A 20,526-nucleotide genomic window follows, 5' to 3' on the forward strand; every position below is an offset into this window, starting at 1 on the left:
GAAGGACCTACAAAATTTCCAGCTGAAGAGTTTTTACTGACCGCAGTGGGGATTGTGTGTCTCCTGAGATCTTCTAATGGTTGTTCTTAGTTTTTTCCCTTGAGGCACCAAAGGTCCGTATTGATTCATTCATTCATTAATCGTGTATTTAGTTCCTACTATGTATCAAGAGTAGTAGATGGGCAATAATTTTTGGGAATACAGCAGCAAATAAGACCATTTCTGCCATCAACAAATTGAAGAAAAGGAGCCAGAAAAACAAAAAGACAATGTGAGTAAATGTGAGTGGAAGCTCAGGTCATGTGGGAGGGCCCAGTGGACTCTTTGAAGAAGGAGGTCCTTCTGTGTTTGCAGACCTGCTTTTTTGTTTTTGTTTTATTTCTTCTAACCCAGAAAGTTCCCATTTGGAAGGAGAAAGGCAAGGTCTGGCAGTGGGAGCCTGCTCCTACTTATACTGTGTCCAGAACCACTCAGCCGCTAGGCCTGGTGGCGCATGCCTGTAATCCCAGCACTCAGGAGGCTGAGGCAAGAGAATTGCTGTGAGTTCAAGTCCAGCCTGGACTACATAGTGAGACCTTTTCTCACTAAAACAAAAACAAAACTACTCAGCTATCAGTACCAGGTGTACCACTCTGATTGTAGAGAAACAAATCACAGAGCCCCAGTAGGATGTGGGGCATAGCATGCCTTTCTGATGCCCATTTACCAACTACTCTGCTGAGTAGTCTCTGTAGCACATGTGTGCTTTAAGTGGCAGAATTAGGAGGAAAGACTTAAATATTATTCTGCTCTCTCCAGTTTTTGTCTCCCTTTTATACCATCCTTTCTTTTCTTTTTTCTTTTTTTAAAAAAAAATTATTATGATGCCAGGAATTGAATGTAGGGCCTCTTGCATACCCCAGTCCACCTTAACCTTTTCTTTCTTGAATTGAAAAACAGAATGTAGATCACATCTTAGAAACCTCTTAGAGAAGGTGAGGAAAAGACACAATTGTAGAGTTCATCAGCCTTTTTTTGAGCTGATTTTACTGGATGTATATTTTTGCATGCTGGAAAGGGGATGGGGGATGTTCAGTCAGGAAAAAAAATTAAGGTTGCACACCACACCAGAATTTTCTCTTATACTTAACCTCATCTTGAGTTACCAGGGGAGAGTTGTTCAGATAATAAGACACCTAAGCAGAGTCATGACAGATGACAGTTAGATGGACAAATAGCACCAGATAGTAGACCCCAAAGTAGTTTTACCATGGCCAGAATTTAGAATGCAAGGGCCAAGCCAAGTGTGGTGGCACACACCTATAATCCCAGCACTCTGGGAGGATGAGGCAGGAGGACTGTAAATTCAAACCCTCCCTTGGCAATTTAGTGACTTAGTGAGACCCTGTCTCAAAATAAATCAAAAGATGGGCCAGGGATTTAGCTCACCAGCATCGCACCTGCCTGGCAAGCGCAAGGTCCTGAGTTCAATCCCCGGTACCAAAAAAAAAAAAATCAAAAGAACTGTGGATGTAGCTCAGTGCAAAGGCCCTGGGTTCAATCCCTAAGTAGTGTGAAAAAAGAAAAGAGTTCAGGGCCAGAAAGAAGTAGGAGAAGAAGCTTAAAAAGATTACTGGAAACCAAATTGTCTCTTTTTTTGAGACAGGATCTCACCATGTGGTTTAGGCTGGGCTTGAACTGACTGTGTAGCCTAGGCTGGTCTCAAACTCACAGCAATCTTCGTCCCTCAGAGTCCTGACTGGTAGGATTATAGGTGTGCACCATCACGCCTGGCTTTAGAAACCAAATTTTGAGGAGTATTCAGTGACTAAAAATTTTTCAACAGAGCAGTAAGCTAATCAGACTCTTACTTGTTCTAGTTGTTTAACTCTAGTGGCAGACTCCATGCTTTACCCCTCCTGTGTCCCAGTGCTAAGTAGAAAAAGGGAATACAAGTAGTTATAAGAGAATAGGTTAAAGGGAGGTAAGAATGGAAGCAGTGAAGTATATCAGGAACTCCTCTTGTTGCCAAGCCCCCAGCCATGATTTCATAGGCCAGGCTCAGGTTTAGCAGCAGCATGTTCTAGTCAGTCCAGAAGGGTTTTAGCCTTTAAAACTCTAATTTCTGGCCTCCTGAGAGTGTTTGTACATCCCCCTCTCCCCCCTTTTTTCTTTTTCTTTCTTTGTTATAGCATGTAATAAAAGGATTAATAAGGAACCAGAAAGATGATTCTCTATGTCTTGTGTTCAAGATGATCCCATCTGTCCATCTGTCCATCCATCCGTCCATCCATCCATCCATCTTCCCACCTATCTAGTGAGCTCCTTTAGTAGTGTAAAATTTAAACTTTGACCCATAAAACTTCTGCGGTGGTCCCCAGTCCCTGCTCTTTTGTACCAGTTCTTTCAGATTACAACAATTATTAGAACATACAGTCTGTGAATCAGATACTGGTCAGCAGGCTGTGGAGACTCTTAGGTACAAGGGTACTGATAAGGATTTAGTAGTCAGGTTTGGATATTTATCTCAGGTAGTAGTGAGAAATAGGACAAAAGGGAGCAAAGGTGAAGTAGAAAAGAAAAAAATAATTAAATACCCTAAAGATGCTGAAAGCTGTGAGAATATTGCAACACTCCTGAGAGAGGGTATAAAAGAAGCATGAAGGAAAGATTTGGGTGAAAAAATCACACTTTTCAATATAGGAGTTGCTCAACTAAATTGCAAATGAAAGCTCAGCATATTGGAGAAATTGAACATCTCAGAGAATTCTGGCTTCTCTGCAACCAACAGCTGCTGCAGAGGAAGGGCAGATATGTTGTGGAGGTTGATGGGAGCCAAACTTCTGTCTCTGTTACTGTAGTCATAAGAAGGTTTACATTTACCTGTCCGGTGCCAAAATTGCCTAAGATGGGTGAACTTTTTAGAGACCAAGAGCCCAGAATGGAACTCAAAACCCACTTATTGCAAAGTGCCAACACGGCAGTTAAACTTGAGTACTGAGGTTTCAGTTTAGGGAAAAAAAAACACAAAACTTATCCAATGCTCAGCTTCTGGGGTGATTTGGCTCATGTGGAAACAGAGTGGCTCTGTGTGCCTGCTGCAGCATGAGTGCTGCAGATTTGCCACCACTGACCTAGGGTATGTTTAGTAAAACTTGCAAAAATTCAGAATAAAGTGATGGGTACATAGGAAAGTTTAATAATAATGTTGGTGAATATACTTGAAAAATCCTGTCTTATGTGGTGGGTGCTTATTAACAGCTGCATTTCAGACAGTCAAAATCAAATCTAAGTAGACTTTGTGTTTCATGTTTCAGACATAGTTGTAAGAGCTTCTATTTACTCAGAGTTCAGAGGCTGACTTGATTCTGTTCTTTGTGCTTAGCCAAGAGAGACCTTATATTTCAAATATGATGCTTATTTAGTACCTCTTTTTCCTGCACGTCAAGGCAGGATGCACTTTTATACACACATCTGGTATGGTCCCAAGTATATAAAATATACAATGCCTGAGATGGAAAGTTATCTCACTGTAAATCATCTGACAACTCCTTTGATGTTAATCTCTTGAAATTAGCCACTCCAAACATAACAGCAAAAGCAGAAAAAGGACTTTTAGGAAATATTTGTATCACCTTGTTCAGCTAAGATATTAGTGTTGGAAAACGATATCCAGCTTTCATGTGTTTCTGACAGAGAATTGCAAAGTCAGCTTTGTCTGGGGACTGAACTTCCAAAGCAGTTTCTTTTTTTGAGTACGGGAGATCAAACTCGGGACCTTGCGCTTGCGAGGCAGGCAGTAGCACTACTGAGCTAAATCCCTGCCTCACCAAAGCAATTTCTTTATCAAAGATCAAGATTAATTGTATGCTGGTGAATGAGTCCAATTCAGTTAAGAAGGGTGTCTGTTCTTATCAATAGGGATCTTTTCTTTTTTTTCCCCCCCTTTAAGTTTATTGGTACATTTTTAGTATAAAATAGTTACATACATCATTGGGATCTTGTACCATTACATGAGTATCTTGGTTCTTATTTTTTTCCCCTTCCCTTGCCCTCCCTTCACCCCCTCCACCCTTCCCTATTTGCAAAGACCTTGTTTCCGTTTTTTTCCTTTTCTCATATTTTTTCTTTTCCCTTTTTTCCTTGCCCCTACCCCTCCCACTTCCCCTGCTCCTTTAGACCTTTTCTTCCTATTCCACAATATCAATTATACATTTTAAAAATTAAAATATCAAGATCTAGGAGACATTACCACAGATTTTACAGAATTTAAAAGGATATAGAAAGCATATTACAAAAATCTTTTTTGAAATAAATTTGACAACTTCTAAGAAGTACCTTGGAAGACAAATTAATGAAACTAACTCTGGAGGAAATATAAAATTTGAATAGCACCTATTAAAGAGAGTATATTCCTAGCTTGAAAACCTACCTATATGACAACAGCAGGCTCATATACATTTTAACTGATAAATTATATCAAACATTTAAAGTCGAAAAAAGAAGGAACACTTCTCCCCTCATTTTAGGAACTCAGCATTGTGCTAATCCTAAAACTGGATAAAGATAATAGAAGAAAAAAGTATGAACATAGATAGAAATTTGTTTAACAAAACAAACTATTGGAAGTCAGATCTGGCAGGATGTAGAAAGTGGTTTTGTTATAGGGATGGCAGTGTTGGTTCAGCATTGGAAGATCCACCCCCAAAAGTCTTCATTTTAACAGAGGAAAGGAAAAAGCCATATGATCCTGTCACTAGTTGGAGCAAAAGTATTGGACTAAATTCCACAGCTGTTCATGGTAAAAGCTATCAGGAGACTAGAAGTAGAACAGAAACTTCTCAACAGATTAAAGACATGTACTCCATACTTCCAGTGAGAACGCCTTATATGAATGGAGAAGATACAATGCCTTCTCCTTAAGGTGGGGAACAAGGGCAGATATGCTTACTCTTTATCTGTCCATTAAACTTTGAAACCTAGGCCCAACCAAAATAGTCTGGCAATAAAGTGACACAATTAGGATAGGATTGGCAAGGTAGAAGCAAAAATGTTTATATGTAGATGAAATGATCATCTACAGAGAAAATACTAAGAAATCTCTAGGAGCCCCTAGAACGTGTATTTGAATTTAACAGGATTAGAAAACACAAGGTATATATAAAAATTCAGGTCTGTGTATACTTGCTATAAATGAAGAACTGGATATTGAAATTTAAAAGTTATGTAGGAGTACAAAGGACTAGAAAAGTAAAAAGAAAAAAAAAACAGTGTTGGAAGACATTTATTACCTAATTTTAAGACTTCTTCTAAAGCTACAGTAATCAAGGCAGTGTTGGTGTAAGGAATAAAACAGAGAATCTAGAAATAGAACCACACATATATAGTCCCCTGAGTTTTGAAAGATTATTTAACATTAGCATTTTATAGACTATAAACTGAATTGAGGAGCTGAGGAAGAGATAGTGTCTTCAGCAAATGGCACTAGAACACCTGGTATCCATATATAAAAAATTAACCTCAACCCTTTTTTTCCATACATGAAAATAACTTGAAGGGATCTATGAACCTAAATAAGAAAGCCTAAAAGTATAAAACTTGAAGAAGAAATTACAAGGGAAAATATTTATGAATTCAGGGTAGGCAAGAACTACCTAGGATACAAAAAACATGATGTATAAAAGAAAAAGATTGATAAATGAGGTTCCATCAAAATTTAGAACTTTAAATGACATCATTAAAATGAAAAGTAGTCCTTAAACAGACCATATTTACAATGCATATAACCTATGACCAGAATATATAAAGAACTCTTATAGCTCATTAATAGACAACCCAATTAAAAAGTAGACACCAGAAGATGATAAATAGCCAGTACAGCACAAGGAAAGGTGTGCAACTCTAGAATCAGAAAAAGACTAATCAGTACAATAACAAAGTTGAATTATACACTCATTAGGGAGATGAAGTTAAAAGTTTTAAAAGCCTTGTCTGACTTTTTCTTTTTGTTGGATTCTCCCCCTTTGCGTTTAATTTGTCATGCCCAATGGATTCATTCTGCTGGGCTTCCTGGGGTTGTGATCCTCATTGTCTTTTCCTAGGATATTGTCTGAAATTTTTTGGAATTTCTGCTGGTTTGGTATTCATGAAGTTCCTGAGGTGCTCTTTATCATGAAAGTATCTTATTTCTCCATCAGTTTTGGAAGATAGTTTTGCAGGGTACATCAATCTGGGTTGGAGGCTGTTTTCCTTTAGGGCTTGAAATACATCACTCCAAGCTCTTGTTGCCTTGAGAAGTCTGCTGTGATTCTGATGGGCTTTCCTTTGTATGTGATTTGTTTCTTTTCTCTCACTGCTTGTAGAATTTTATTCTTCTGTTGGATTTCTGGAATCCTAACTATTATATGCCTATGTGTAGATTTTTTTTGAATCAAGGCTATTTGGAGTCCTATATGCCTCACTTATCTGTATGTCAAGTTCTTTTCCCCTCCTTGGGAAGTTTTCTGCCATCACTTCTGTGAAGAGTGTTTTTATGTCATCTGCACTCTCTCCTCTTTCTTCATTGACTCCAATCAGTCTTATATTATTCTTCTTTGCATCATCTAGCAGCTGCTGGATTGATTTCTTGTGTTCCCTTACAATTTTAAAGCAATTTTTCTTTTCCTGGTCACTAATTGCAATCTTTTCTTCTATATCTGAAATTCTATCCTTACATTGATTCATTCTGCTGTGCAGACTTTCGATGGAGTTTTTAATCTCCTGGAAATCTGTTTGCATCTGTTTTATGGATTCCATGTGTTTCCTATGTTGGGATTCCATCATGTTCCTCAGATCCTCTTATTTTTTTATCTGTGTCCTCTCTAGATTTATTAATCATGTCTTGCACCATGAGCACAATCTTTGCTGTTACCTGAGCAGTTATTTCTGCTTTCATTTTTCCCAGATCCTTTTTTGTTGCCAGTTCAGAGAGTCCAGGTGGTTGAGTATCAGAGTGTTCCATCTCGTTTCCCTTTGGAGTTGCTGTAGGTGATCTGGAAGTCTGTTTTTGAGGCTTGTTTATGTGTCTTCTCTTTTCCAGGGTGGGGGGTGCTTCTGGCACCCACGCGGCTCACCTTCTCTGCCCTAGGAGTGTGAGATGGTGGTGGGGGAGCTTCCTTCCGAGTGCTGGGACTGGCTCACCTCCATCTTTTCTAATCTATAAATATCTGTCTTTTTTTGGCTCGGTTTTTTTTTTTACCCAGGGATGCCCTACAACTGAGCTGTTTCCTGCAATTTTTTCTTTTTTTTAACTTCTTTTTTGTTTTTGTTTTTTTTTACTGGGGATCGAACTCGGGACCTTGCGCTTGCAAGGCTCCGGAGCCACTGAGCTAAATCCCCGGCTCTTTTGTTTTTTATTTTGAGACAAGCCCTTGCCTAAGTTGCCCAGGCTGACCTCAAACTTGTGATCCTCCTGCCTCACCTTCCTGAGCAGCTGAGATTGCAGGTATGCACCCCTATGCCAGGCCTCAATTATCTCCTTTTGACACTAGTGTAGAGGCAAAAGTTTATCGTGTTAGAAAACAGTTAGATGGTTTGATTTGTCTTGTGGTCTTATGCTATGAATCTTTGTGATATGGAAGAATATGGTTTATAGTTATTATCCAAATGTTACAGGCCTCGTAAACCTTTATGTGAGTAATACCCCAGCTTTGTCACGTTTGTTATTGTATATTTGATATCACATATAAAAATACTTTTGAGGGCCGGGGATTTAGCTCAGTGGTTTTGCTGCCTGTTGCACAAGCGCAAGGACCCAAGTTCAATCCCCGGTACCAAAAAAAAAGAAAAGAAAAAAAAATAAAAATACTTTTGGAAATGTACTGTTTTTGATAAATCAGATGAGCATTTGACTTGCTGTTTTTCTTGTTATTAAGAAAGTACTTTTTCTAATTATAATCGGTTAATCATTTATTTTCCAAGACATTTGAGAACTTTATAGATTCAATAAAATATGGCAGGCCGGGCATGGTGCCACATGCCTGTAATCCCAGCACTCAGCGGGCAGAAGCAGGAGGATCAGCACAAGTTCGAGGCCAGCCTGGACTACAAAGTGAGCTCAGGGCCACCCTGAACACAGAGGGAGACCCTGTCTCAAAAAAACAGAAACAAATCAATAAAATATGGCAATCTTGATTCAACTAAGCGACCTTGGGGACTATAAAATAGCATAATAAATACCAGTTCAGTATAAAATTATTTTATTTCAGAGCCCAAAGTAAGTTGGCAGTCTGGTCTTAAAAAGTAGTAGCCCACCTGTGTGGCAGTATCTTTAAAACTTTAAAAGAAATATATTTAATCTGGAAATTCTACTTCTAGGAAAACCTACAAATACCTACAGATATATACAAGGGTGTTTGTTGTACTATTTATTGTACATAGTAATACAATGGTTAAATAAATAATGTGTCTACACAATGGAATTCTAGGAAAGCTGATTTTTCTTTTTTCCTTTTTTTTAAAATGGGGTCTCAGTATGTAGTCCAGGCTGTCTTTGAACTCACTATTTGGGCCAGGCTGGCCTCAAACTTAATGGCAGTCCTCCTGCCTCAGCCTCGTAAGTGCTGGGATTACAGGTGTGTACCACCATGCCTGGCAGAAAAGCTGATTTAAAAGAAAAAAATGAAGTAGATTTATTTCTACAAATATGGAAAGATATACAAAATAGTAATTAGTTAATTAATAAAACCAAGACAATATGTAGCATATGATCTGATAGTTATAATATTTTTGTAAATGTCAGAAATGTTATTACACACATTCGCATGTTCATAGGCATGTAATCCTGAAAAAATACCATACTATGAGGTAGTATTACTTTTGGGAGGTGGTGGATCTAGGGAGAAATTTTATTGCAGCATTATATATGTTAGAATTTTTTTTGCAATATATATCATCTTTATTGTGGTAAGAAACACAAAATTCTTGTATGTTAGTCATAAACATAAAAATAACAAAGATAAATTAAAGTGACAGCCCTGAATAACTGACCTAAGTCAGTTTTTGTACTTAATTTTTACTATAGATTTCAATTCTTCTGATGAAATGCTAGGAGATAAATGCAACAATAACTCACTCTGTCATGCTAGTTGCAGACTTCGCTGTTCAAATCTGATCTCTAATCATTTGCTAAGGTGGCTGACCACTGGTGTTCTGGGCTCATTTTCTTTCTATATTAACACACTTCTACCATGAATGGTAAATTGAATTTGGTTCAGCCAGCATCTATTGTAGATCTTCCGTGATTAGACCATAGTGTTGGATGTGGGAGAAACACAGACAAAAGGGCACAGGAGTCCTTTTTTCACGGCATATTCTACACAGGGTTCAGAGGCAGCATCAAAGAAATACTGGCGAACACATACAGTGTCAGATGGTGATGCCTCCTGACCCATCCTGTGGAATGAATAGCTAGGTATTTGTTGTGTAGATACAATAAGCAAAAGAAACAATTTTTCAAGGCAGGGAATATGAAATATGAGATTAAAATTTGTCCTTCCTTCTATTGTCAGTTTACAGAGCTGGTTTATAAATTTATTTAGGGAGCTAGAAACCTAATTTTGAAGTTTATCTGGAAAAATTTACAGGTGTCACAGCACACACCTGTAAACCAAGACTTTCGGAGGTCGAGGCAGGAGGATTACAACCTCAAGCCCTGCCTGGGCACCTGAGCATCTGAGAGAGACTCTGTCTGAAAATAAAAATATAAAAAAAGACTGGGAATGTAGCTTAGTGCAAAGGCCCTGGGCTCAACCCCTGCTATTAGAGGGGAAAAACAAATAAAAAGGAAAGGAAAGGAAGGAGGAAGGGGGAAAATAACAGAAAACACTGAGAATAGCTATGAGGAGTAACTTTTATCTAATAGGTATGAAAGTATACCCTAAAACCTGTAGTCAAAATGAGTATGGCAGGGACAGGGATTTGGCTCAGTGGTTTCGCCACCTGTTGAGCAAGCGCAAGGACCCGAGTTCGATCCCTGGTACCAAAAAAAAAAAAAGTTATCAAAATGAGTATGGCATACAGATTGGCACACAGACCATTGGAATAGATTAACAAGTTCAGAAATGGACCAAAATACACCTAGAATTTAGTATATGATATAGATGGCATTGCACACTACCCAGGGCAAAAAATTTGGGGTTTTTTGGGGGGTTTTTGTGATTTTTTTTTTTTTTTTGGTACCATGGATTCAACTGAGGACTTTGTGCTTGCAAGGCAGGCCTGGTTCCACTGAGCTAAATCCCCGGACAAAAAAATTTTTTTTAATAAATGCTGCTAGAAGCTAGGTTGTGGTTGCACATGCCTGTAATCATAGCTACTTAGGAGGCTGAGGCCAGCCCAGGCAACTTACTGAGACCCTGTCACAAAATTTTTAAAAAGGGCTGGAGACATAGCTCAGTGTTCCCTGAGTTCAGCCCTCAGTCCCACAAATAAAATTTTTAAAAAATTAGTAGAGCAGCTGGAAACAGGTTAGATTCACACCTTATACCATATACATGGATAAACATCTGATGGATCAGAGATCTACATGTGAAAAAAAAAACTATAAGTACTCAAAGAAAACATCAGTGAATTTTCTGGGGTCTGGGTTTGTATAAAGTCTTATCAAAAAAGTTTACAGCTGAAACTGGGAATCCTGTCCAAATAAAAACATTTTATGGTTCAAAAAAAAAAAGCATAATATAAATCTGTCACTCTTGATTGAAAGTGTAGAGGGGAAGGAGGCCGGATCAGGTCTTGCTCCATTGCCAGGCTAGTCTTAATAGTCTTGCTGCTGCTTCCTTCTCTAAAAGCTGGGGCTACAGGTTTGTGCCGTCGTGCTCAGCTTCTCTTGACACTTTTTTCTCCTTGGGGATTGAAAACAGAGTCTTGGTCATGCTAGGCAAGTGCTCTACCAGTCTCTTGACCATTTTAAATGTACACTGCTGAATTTTTAACTGTAGACCCAATTTTTACAACAGACCTTTAGAACTTTTTCATTTTCCGTAACTGAAACTTTATAACCACTGAATAGCAATTCCTTATTTCCCTTCCTCTCACCCTCCAGGAACTACCATTTTACATGTTTTTGTTGTTTGTTTTTTGTTTTTTGAGACATGGTCTTGCTATGTGGTCCAGGCTATAGTTTGTCCTTTCACCTTGATTGTTTCTTTTGTTCTGCAGGAGTTTTTAAGTTTGGTGAAGTCCTGTTTATCTACTTTGCTTTAGTTTCCTATGCTCTTTTCTTTTTTGGTACTGGAGATCAAACTGGGGTCCTTACGCTTGCAAGGCAGGCGGCAGAACCACTGAGCTAAATCCCCAGGCCTTTCCTGTGCTTTTGAGGTCATATCCAAGACACTATTGCCCATTCCAACATCATGAATTTTTCCTCCTTTGTTTTCTAGGAGTTTTAGCTTCTGGTTTTACTTGTAGGTCTTTAACGATCCATTTTGAGTTAATTTTTGTGTATGGTGTAAGATGAAGTTCATCTTCATTCTCTTATGCATAGATATGCAGTTTCCATAACACCATTTATTAAAGAGCCTATTCCATCCCAGTTATGTAGTCTTGGACCCTTGTTGAAGATTGTTTGACCATATGTAGGGTTTATTTCTGGCCTCTGTGTTCTGTTCCATTGGTGTGTTTGTCAGTCTTTAAGCCTGTGTCATAGTATTTTGATTACTGTAGATTTGTTTTGTGTTTTGAAATCAGGAAGTATTTGGGGTCCTTTCAGATCCATATGAATTTTAGGATTTTTTTCCTACTTATGCAAAAAATGTCATTAGGGTTTTGAGAACGATTGCATTGAATCTGTAGTTTGCTTGGGGTTGTAGGTATTTTAACAGTATTGGGGAATAGTAGCAAGGTTGCTGGCAGAGACAGGAGGGTCAGACAGGTCCACACTTTAGCCTGTCACGACCAGGACTTGGTTTCTTCTTGCTCTGGACTAAAGTGACCATGATGGAGTTACCTAAGAAGGGGAAAATCTGTTTCGGGTGAGCCCAGACTGTCCCCAAAATGTAATGGTTGAAGAGAGAACACTAAGGACCAGACTGGGGTTGGGTTTCAAACCAAGATACTGGATTCTTCTGTTTAAGATAATGAAGTCTGTGTGCTTAATAGTGAAAATGGCATAGTCTACATTAACAACTCATAACTTGAAGGCATGACAAGGAACACATAAACTTGTGGCACATGGAAATTGTGTACACAAAAGAAGGAAATCTATAATGCTTTAGAAGTAGGAAGGCATTCTTTTTGCCCTAAATGAATATGTTGTGTTCAGTTATCAAGTTTGAAAATCTGTAAGTGTTAAAGCAGCAGTGTCACTGAGGTCCCATCATGGCCCTTGGTGTTACAGCAGAATGTTCTGCAACGGCCATGATTGACTGACTGTGTTGTGGTACTGGCCCTTACGTAACTGGAAGAAGTATGAACTTCTTATAAAACTGGACCCTTAGGGTTCTTTATAATTACTTCAGTGCCATATTTGTCGGTCCTGGCTTTGTCCCTTTGGGATGAAAACTGCAACATGCTGAGGATAGTTTACATCTCCAGGATTGTAGAGTCTGCCGAGCACACAAGGCACCAGTTTCCATCACTGCAGAAAATCTTAACAGATGTGTGATGAAGATGGACTGTCGCTGTCCTTGGAGCTGTTGTGGTTACCAAAATCATGCTTCATTCACACTGTTTCTCCTTTTAGCACCACTGGGTTGCAGCCAACCTGCTTTCCTTTTTGTTCTGATGATGAACACATGGCTTTATAATCAGTCAGTCGTCTCTCCTTTGGGTGGAACACAGTAAGCTTGCTATGAGCACACCCCAGAGATCCTCTTTCAGTTGTCCCCTTGGATTAGCTGCATTTGCTGCCAGTTTTTGCCTTGAGATTAGCTTTAGGAACAACTGTAGCTGTTGGGATGTTGTTGTTGTTGTTTTTAACCTAAATGAAAATAATTCTCAGAAATAAAACTTATATTGAATCCTCGATTGAAAAGAAGGTGTTTCTTTTCTCATTGCTGAGACAAAATACTTGATGTCCAAAGTTAAAGGACAAAGTTCATTCCATAGTCGGCAGGCTCCAAGGCAGAATGGCATAGCAGACAAGCATTGCAGAGGAGAAACAGTTCATGGCATGTAGAAGGTAGCAAAGCAAGCAAGGGAGTTAGCAGTGTCTTTCTGCCTATTTTATTTTCTCTCTAGGATGCCAGGATTAGGACGGGTGCCAAACCAACCAGTGGGCTGATTTAGTAATCACCCACCCTTAATCCTAGCACCTTTAATCTTAGCATTGTAGATACAATCACCTCTGAAAAAGCCGCACCTGTGACTGTATACGGCTTTGGGGGACAGCTAAACACAAGCCACAACAGAAGGCTAATGGTTGAATTCAGTATTACCAATTAGATGAAGTCTTTGTCTTTACTTAGGATATGGGAGGTAGATGGGAGAACTTTAAACAGGTATTTTTACATGGTCAGGGCTTCCTGAAGGAGATGTACTGGAGTGGCCAGTAAGAGAAGACCATCACCAGTACAACTTCACAATAGAACAGTTGAAACGAAAAGCAGATAAAAAGGGTCAGAAGTGCTTGCTATAAAGTAATGCTTGAAAATTGTACGTATTAGTAAAGAATTCTGCAGCAAGCCCTACTTACTCTGCTTACGATGTTCTTCTCAGAGGTGCCCTAATGAGAATGATTTAAATATTTTTATTACCATTTTGGAATGGAGAAGCCATTCTGTATATGCCTCTCTTTATCACCTCTTCTTCCCCCCAAAAGGAAAAAATATTTCACCCAAGTAGCTAATTGTATTTCTTCTAGGTTTTTCTTTAGGCACTGCACATTATGGATTCCACCTGCGATAGAGTTCCCTGTTTGCCAGGAGCATCTGCATGTGATACTTTTTGTTTCCTTCTCAGTTGATACTTCTTAAATATTCTAGATGCTGTAAGAACTTGTCAGATTCAATATAAGCTCAAATTTTGTTACTTGTCTTTTAAAAATAGATTTTTGTCAAATCAAAAATCAATGGATATTCTATATAAAACAGAAAGCAATATCAAGTCTTCTAGCTCATGAGCACAGATTATTTCCTATGTCTTTATTTTAATGATGTTTACAGCTTTCATTGTATACATTTTTCACCTCCTTGGTTAAGTTTATTCCTGTGTTGTTTTTTTCAATGACAAAGTTTATTTGAAAAAGTAAAGTAAAAGTGAAGAGTGAGGGAGAAACTGGCTCTGCAGAGGAAGCTTAGGCTGAGTGAAAGAGGAAAAAGCAAGATAAATGTACACCCTGGAGGATGAAGGCTGGGCTGTCTTGAAAGCCAGGATAGCGTCCTCTGTTACTCTTTTTGATAAGCATCTTTTGGAGCTATTGTAAATGTGGTTGTCTTCTTAATTTCTTTTTTGGATTCTTAAGTTTTAGTAACTGGAAACATAGCTGACTTAAGTGTTGATTTTTTTTTTTTTTATCCTGCAACTTTGCTGAATTCATTTATTAGTTCAAAAGAGAGTATGCGTGCGTGTACACTCCTAGGGTTTTCTCCACATGGGATCATGTTATCAGTGAACAGATAACTTTTTGATTTGAAGGTCTTTTCTTTCTTTTACTTGGTCAAATGTCTGGCTAGTACTTTGAGCACTGTATTGAGTGTAAGTGGTGAGAGTGGGTATTTTTATCTTGTTCCTGATCCTAGAAGTAAAGCTTTCGGTTTTTCACCATTGAGTGTGTTAGCCGTGAGTTTTTTATATATGACTTTATTTTGTTGAGGTGACTTCCTTCTATTCCTAGTTTTACACATTTTTTTGTTTTTGTTTTTGTTTTTTTTGGTACCAGGGATTGAACTCAACCTTGTGCTTGGGAGGTAGGTGGTAGAACCACTGAGCTAAATCCCCAGCCCTATGCATTTTTTAAATCACAAAAATATTGAATTTTGAAAAAAAATATTGAATTTTGTCAAATCCCCTTTCCATATCAGTTGAGATTATCATGTAATTTTTGTCATTGGGTCTATTAATGTGGTATATGTTTGGTTTTTGCGTTTAAGCCATTCTTGCATCCCAGGGATAAATCCCACTTGGTCAGGGTATATAATCCTTTTTAATGTGCTGGTTAATTTGGTTTACTAGGGTTTTTGCTTTTGTTGTCGTTTGCTTCTGAGGATTTTTGCACTGATGCTCATTGGGGATACAGGTCTGTAGTTTTCTTGTAGTATCTTCGTCTGGCTTTGGTATCACAGTCATATTGACCTCAGTAAATGAATTTGGAAGTGGTCTGCCTTCTTTAGTGTTTTAGAAGGGTTTGAGAAAGACTGATATTCTTAGTTAAATGTTTGGAAAGAGTTCTTCAGGGAAGCCATCGTGCATGGCCTCAGTTTTAGTTACTTGAGTTTTCTTCGTAATTAATCTTTTTTTAAAAAGGCAAATCTTGTTATTTCTCTTTTCTACTTCATTCATTCATTTATTCATTCCAGTACTGGGAATTAAACCTAGGGCCTTCACACTGAGCTATATCCCCAGTCTTCAACCCCCTTTTTTGGAGACAAGGTCTTGCTGAGTTGTCTGGGGTGTACTTGAATATGTGATCTTTTTACCTCAGCTTTCCTTCTCCCTCTCTGGGGATTGAACCCTTAGCCCTTATACATGATAGGCAAGTGCTTTACCACTGAGCCACTTCCCAGAACCATAAAAAGTTTTTAAATAAAAGCTTTGCATTGTAAAAAACAATACAAAGCCACTGACAATGTCAGAAGACAAATGACAACAGAAAGAAAATATTTTAACTTATCCCTTATATGTGAAGGAAAATTAATAGAACATAAACTCAGAAGATCAGTGGACATTGATCACATGATGTAAACATTTATTTCACTTAAAAATAAACAAGCAGCTGGGTGTGGTGACACATGCCTATAAGCCTAACTACTTGGGAAGTTGGGGGAGGAAGATTGCAAATTTGAGATCAGCCTGGGGAACTTAGTGAGATCCTGTCTCAAATTAAAATTAGAGAGAGAAAAAAGCACTGATGTGTAGCTCAGTGGTCGAGCGGGTGATAACATGTGCAAAGCCTTGGGTTCAGTCCTTGTACCCCCCCCCCCCAAGAAGACTGCTTAAGTTACTGTTTTAGGCTAAATTTTGGCGCTTTTTTTCTGTTTTATGGACTATTTTATGAGTATCCCCTGGGTTCAGTCTTCAGTACCATTAGAAAAAAGTAACACAAACACTCAAAACAGTGGTCCTTAGATCCTCTATATAGACATTTAATCTCATCTATTTGATAAAAGAAAGGCAAATTAAAACTACATTGAGATACACCATTTCTTAGCTATTGAGTTGGCAATAATCAGAAAGCTGAACAGCATACTCTGAGCATGAGGCTATAAGGTAACGGGCATACCTACACCTTGGCAGTGATGTAGTACAGTAAAAATGGAGAATTTTTCAAGATATAGAAAATTTGACTTAGGACTTAAAGAATTTGCTCTGAAGCTATACTCTCATCAGTATTAAAATATGTTTGCAAAAGGTATATATTTATTAAGACAGGGACTCACTATGTAGTTCAGGCTGGCCTGGAACTCACTGTGTAGCCCCGGGTGGCCTCGTACTGGCAAAGATCCTCCTGCCTCAGCCGCCCTAGTGCTGGGATTACAGGCATGTACCATCACATCCAGTACCAGAGTGCTATTCATTGCAACATTACTTGTTAGTATAAAATACTGGGAATGCCTAAATGCCCAGACATAGGTTAGTGGTTCAATAAACTGTGATATATCATGGAGTCCTATATAGCTGTAAAAGGGAATGAAGAAACTCTTAACAGCTAATATAGAATATTTCCAGGATATACTATTGGGTGAAGAAGACATGTACGTGTGCGTGTGTGTGTGTGTGTGTGTAATTTTTACTTTTTGTTTATGAAAAAATGGGGAAATGAAAAAATACATCTGTCTCCTTATTTTTTGCAAAAAGAAATACAGGAAGGATAAGCCAATACTTAAGGAGAGTGGTTACCTCTAGAAATGATTGCTGAGAGCAGTGGTAAACTTTGCTTACCTTTAGGTATTAACTTTCAGAACCGTATTAATGTTTAATCAGCTAGGGTAGAAGGATCATAAATTGTATTCAAATGAATAACATATCCCCACCAAAGCAGGGAAGGGCTGAGAATTTATCTGTATAGCTTTTACAGTGGTGTGAGATAGCAGGGTTTTTGTTTGTTTTTTAAAGCAATATTGAAAACTAAACCCAGGGGTTTACACTTGCTAGGCAAGTGCTCTGCCTATGTGCTATGTCCCTTGTTCTGACATAACAGTGTTTTTTGTTTGTTTGTTTTTTGAGACAGGGTCTTTCTATGTAGTTCAGGCTGGCCTTGGACTCACTAGATAACCAGGCCAGTGGGAGTGAACCTTGTTAGAGCTTTCAGTGATGATACGGACAGCCCAATGTGGCACATGTGCCATAGGCTGGCCACCACTGGCCTAGGCTGACCCTCCTGCCTTAGCCTCCTGGTGCTGGGATTACAGGCATGCACCACTGCACCTGGCACTTTGAAATAACTTTCTGTGTGCTATAGTATTAAGTCAGTGAGTAAAATAAAATACTGAAAATATTGTGAACCAGATTTCTTGCTGTTAGGAAAAAACATTACAAATGGAAAAGGGGAAAATTAGAATGAATTCTGTGGTGTGGAATTGAAATGATGGCAGTAGTGTGAACTCACTGTTTTCGATATAGATAGAAATTGATGTAGATATGTGGGTAAATGTTTGTTTATATTTATATCATTGCTCCTTTATCTTCTGAAAGGGATTAAAAGAAAAATCCCCCGATCGTAATAAATACCTCTCATTTCAAGATGTTGTTTATTAAATACCATTTATTCTCTAATAAAAGGATCCAGAACTCCTGGAAGAGCAGTATAATTCTGAGGCTAGAGGAGGAAAAGAACCAGAGAGGCCTCTGGCACATCTTGTGCCAGAAAATAAGTTACCCAGAGTGATAGGGCTGTCTCTAGAGGACATAAGAACCAATTGAAGGGATTCCTTGTTAGCCAAATCTGAGCTAAGAGCATCAAAATAAATTATTGTAACAGAACAGTCATAGAATAAAATTATAGTGAGACCATATTGATATAAATTTAAAAAACGGGAAAAAGAAAGCTTTTTCTTAGAATACCTTAGAATTTCTTAGAATAGTCATAAAATCATCTTATTATAACCATTATGTAACATTTACATAGTTCTAAAAGTATCTCCATATAAATAATTTATAAATTACTTATTAATTCAAAAGGAATAATAGTAACTTTATCATGAATTAATTTATCAGGCACAATTTTAAGTAATCAAAGTTATTATTCCTACTAATAGGGCAGATGCTTCCTGAATCATGTTTTGAGAAAGACACATTTTCATAGCTCTGCCAAAATGTATAACCAAAATCAGTTATAAGGGAAATATAAAAAAATAAATTAAGGAATATTTTACAAAATAATTATTGTGTACAAAAATGTCAATGTAATAAAAAACAGAAAAGCTAAGACATTATTCAGGATTACAGGAGGATAAAGAGATAGGACAGCTAAACACAATGTGTAATCTTGTTCCTGGATCAGGAGAAAAGGAGGGGAAACTAGGATATTATTGGAACAGTTGGCTAAATTGGAATATGGATTGTGGATTCGATAATTAGCATCTTAGTTACTTTTTTGTTGCCCAGACAAAATACCTGACTCCCAGAGTTAAAGGAAGAAAGGTTTATTTAGCTGACAGTTTGTAGAGGTTTCAGTCTATAATCAGCTGGGTCCAAGTCAGGGTGGCATCCCAGAGGAAAAACAGTTTATGGCAGGCAGAAGGCAACAAAAGCGGCAAGTGACCAGCGCCAACTATAGCAGCTTCTTTCTGCCCTTTTTTTATATTCTATCTAGGCCACCGGGCTTAGGGCAGGTACCAGACCAGTGGACTAATTTAATAATCACACACCCTTAATCCCAGCATCACACATTCTAGATCCAGCCACCTCTGAAAAAGCCTTACCTATGACTGCATGAGGCTTTAGGGGGGACATCTAGACACAAGCCATAACAATCGTTGTTGGATTTCTGTATTTTGATATATGTACTGTGGTTATGTTAGAGAAAAATTGTTGTATCCTTGTTCTACTGAAATGCGTATGGAAATATTTCCAGAATAAAAAGTACATATACTTTGATCTTACCGGTTGTTGGAATTAATCCTAAGGAATTGTCTATGCTAAGGTGAAAATACTGAATTTTGTTATGCATGGTAGAAAAAATTTAGAAGCAACCTAATATCTGATATTAAAGGGTTGTTGAGATTATGGTACATTATATGGAGTCCTTTAAAATGATGTTGTATGTCTATATTTACAAAATAACATGTTTCTAGTTGTATTAGTGAAGGTTTTTTGGTTACAAGAAAGATGCCAGTTTAGGCCACTTTAAATAATTAGGGTAGGTCGCCAGAGTAAATAGGACAGCTGAGAATCCCTAGAAAGGGAGAGAGAACTTGGGATCTCACCATCAAGTTCTAGGAATTCCTTCTTTCTAGGGTACTGTCCTTCAAGTGGCTCAGCTCTAGTACCTACATTTTTTTGATTCAGTTTAAATTCCCTAAATAAGGATCTGGTTGGTCCACCTCTTCTAAGGGCACAGTCACATAGCACAGTAAGGCCTGAAAGGATGGAAAAGTGTTTAAAATTATACTGTCTAGTATAATTTTGTTATAATGTTTTGTAGAAATACAGAGTGAGTTTGCAGTGAGATTAAGAATCAAAGGTTCTGAGTGGGGTGTGGTGGTGCAGGTCCATAATCCCAGCACTCAGGAGGCTGAGGCAGGAGGATCACCTCAAGTTCAGGGGCAGCCTGGCCTACATAATGAGTTCAAGGCCAGTCTGGACTACATAGTAAGACCTTGTCTCATAACACAAAACAAGAACCAAGTGTTCTGTTTGGATATGTTAATTTTGAAATTCCTATTAGACATGCAAGTAGAGAGCTGAATTCTTCTGTGGCCAAAATGGAAAACAAGTAACATCTGCCCTTATATTTTTTTAGATCAAAATCATCCCTTCTGTTCCTGTGGCAGAGAACTGAGGGGTCTCAACTAAGTTTTCTTTCAGACAGTTAAGCAAACTGTAAGCTTCTTTTTTGGAAAATAACGCATCTCCTGTGGGCACCTTCATAGCACTCACTTCACTTAGAGGCGGGAGTCCTTCCTAGCATAGATGCATGTCGGACTGCACCGCCCACCCCCATCTAGGTCAGCTCCGCATTTGGTGTGCCGGTCTCAACCAGCTGGACTTCATTTCTCTCCTGTGTGAAATTATCCTTGATTTAATCTTGTTTCTATTTTTTTGTTTTATTTATTTTTAATGGGTCTCAATCAAAAGGTAATCACCTATGTACCCCCATTACATTTTTCAGTGTTTAAGAAGGATAGTGACAAACATTTGATGATCCAGGATAAATGCAAATGCAAATGAATGCAACTGTTTGACTTTTCA

General features: G+C 38.2%; 1 protein-coding gene and 1 pseudogene across 5 annotated transcripts in view; both read left to right on the plus strand.

The window, feature by feature from the left end:
- Window positions 1–20,526, plus strand: part of Dip2b (DIP2 acetate--CoA ligase B (putative)) — a 238,524-nt gene that overhangs the window by 122,140 nt on the left and 95,858 nt on the right. The window lies entirely within an intron of this gene.
- LOC147821522 (palmitoyltransferase ZDHHC6 pseudogene) lies at window positions 3–20,521 on the plus strand (annotated as a pseudogene). Its single transcript, XR_015446955.1, has one exon. The product of XR_015446955.1 is annotated as a palmitoyltransferase ZDHHC6 pseudogene (transcript).

The sequence above is a fragment of the Heterocephalus glaber genome, unplaced genomic scaffold (genome assembly GCF_053883595.1).
Source record: "Heterocephalus glaber isolate CG9 unplaced genomic scaffold, H.glaber_assembly_v1.0 deba00001733, whole genome shotgun sequence".
Lineage (NCBI taxonomy): Eukaryota > Metazoa > Chordata > Mammalia > Rodentia > Bathyergidae > Heterocephalus > Heterocephalus glaber.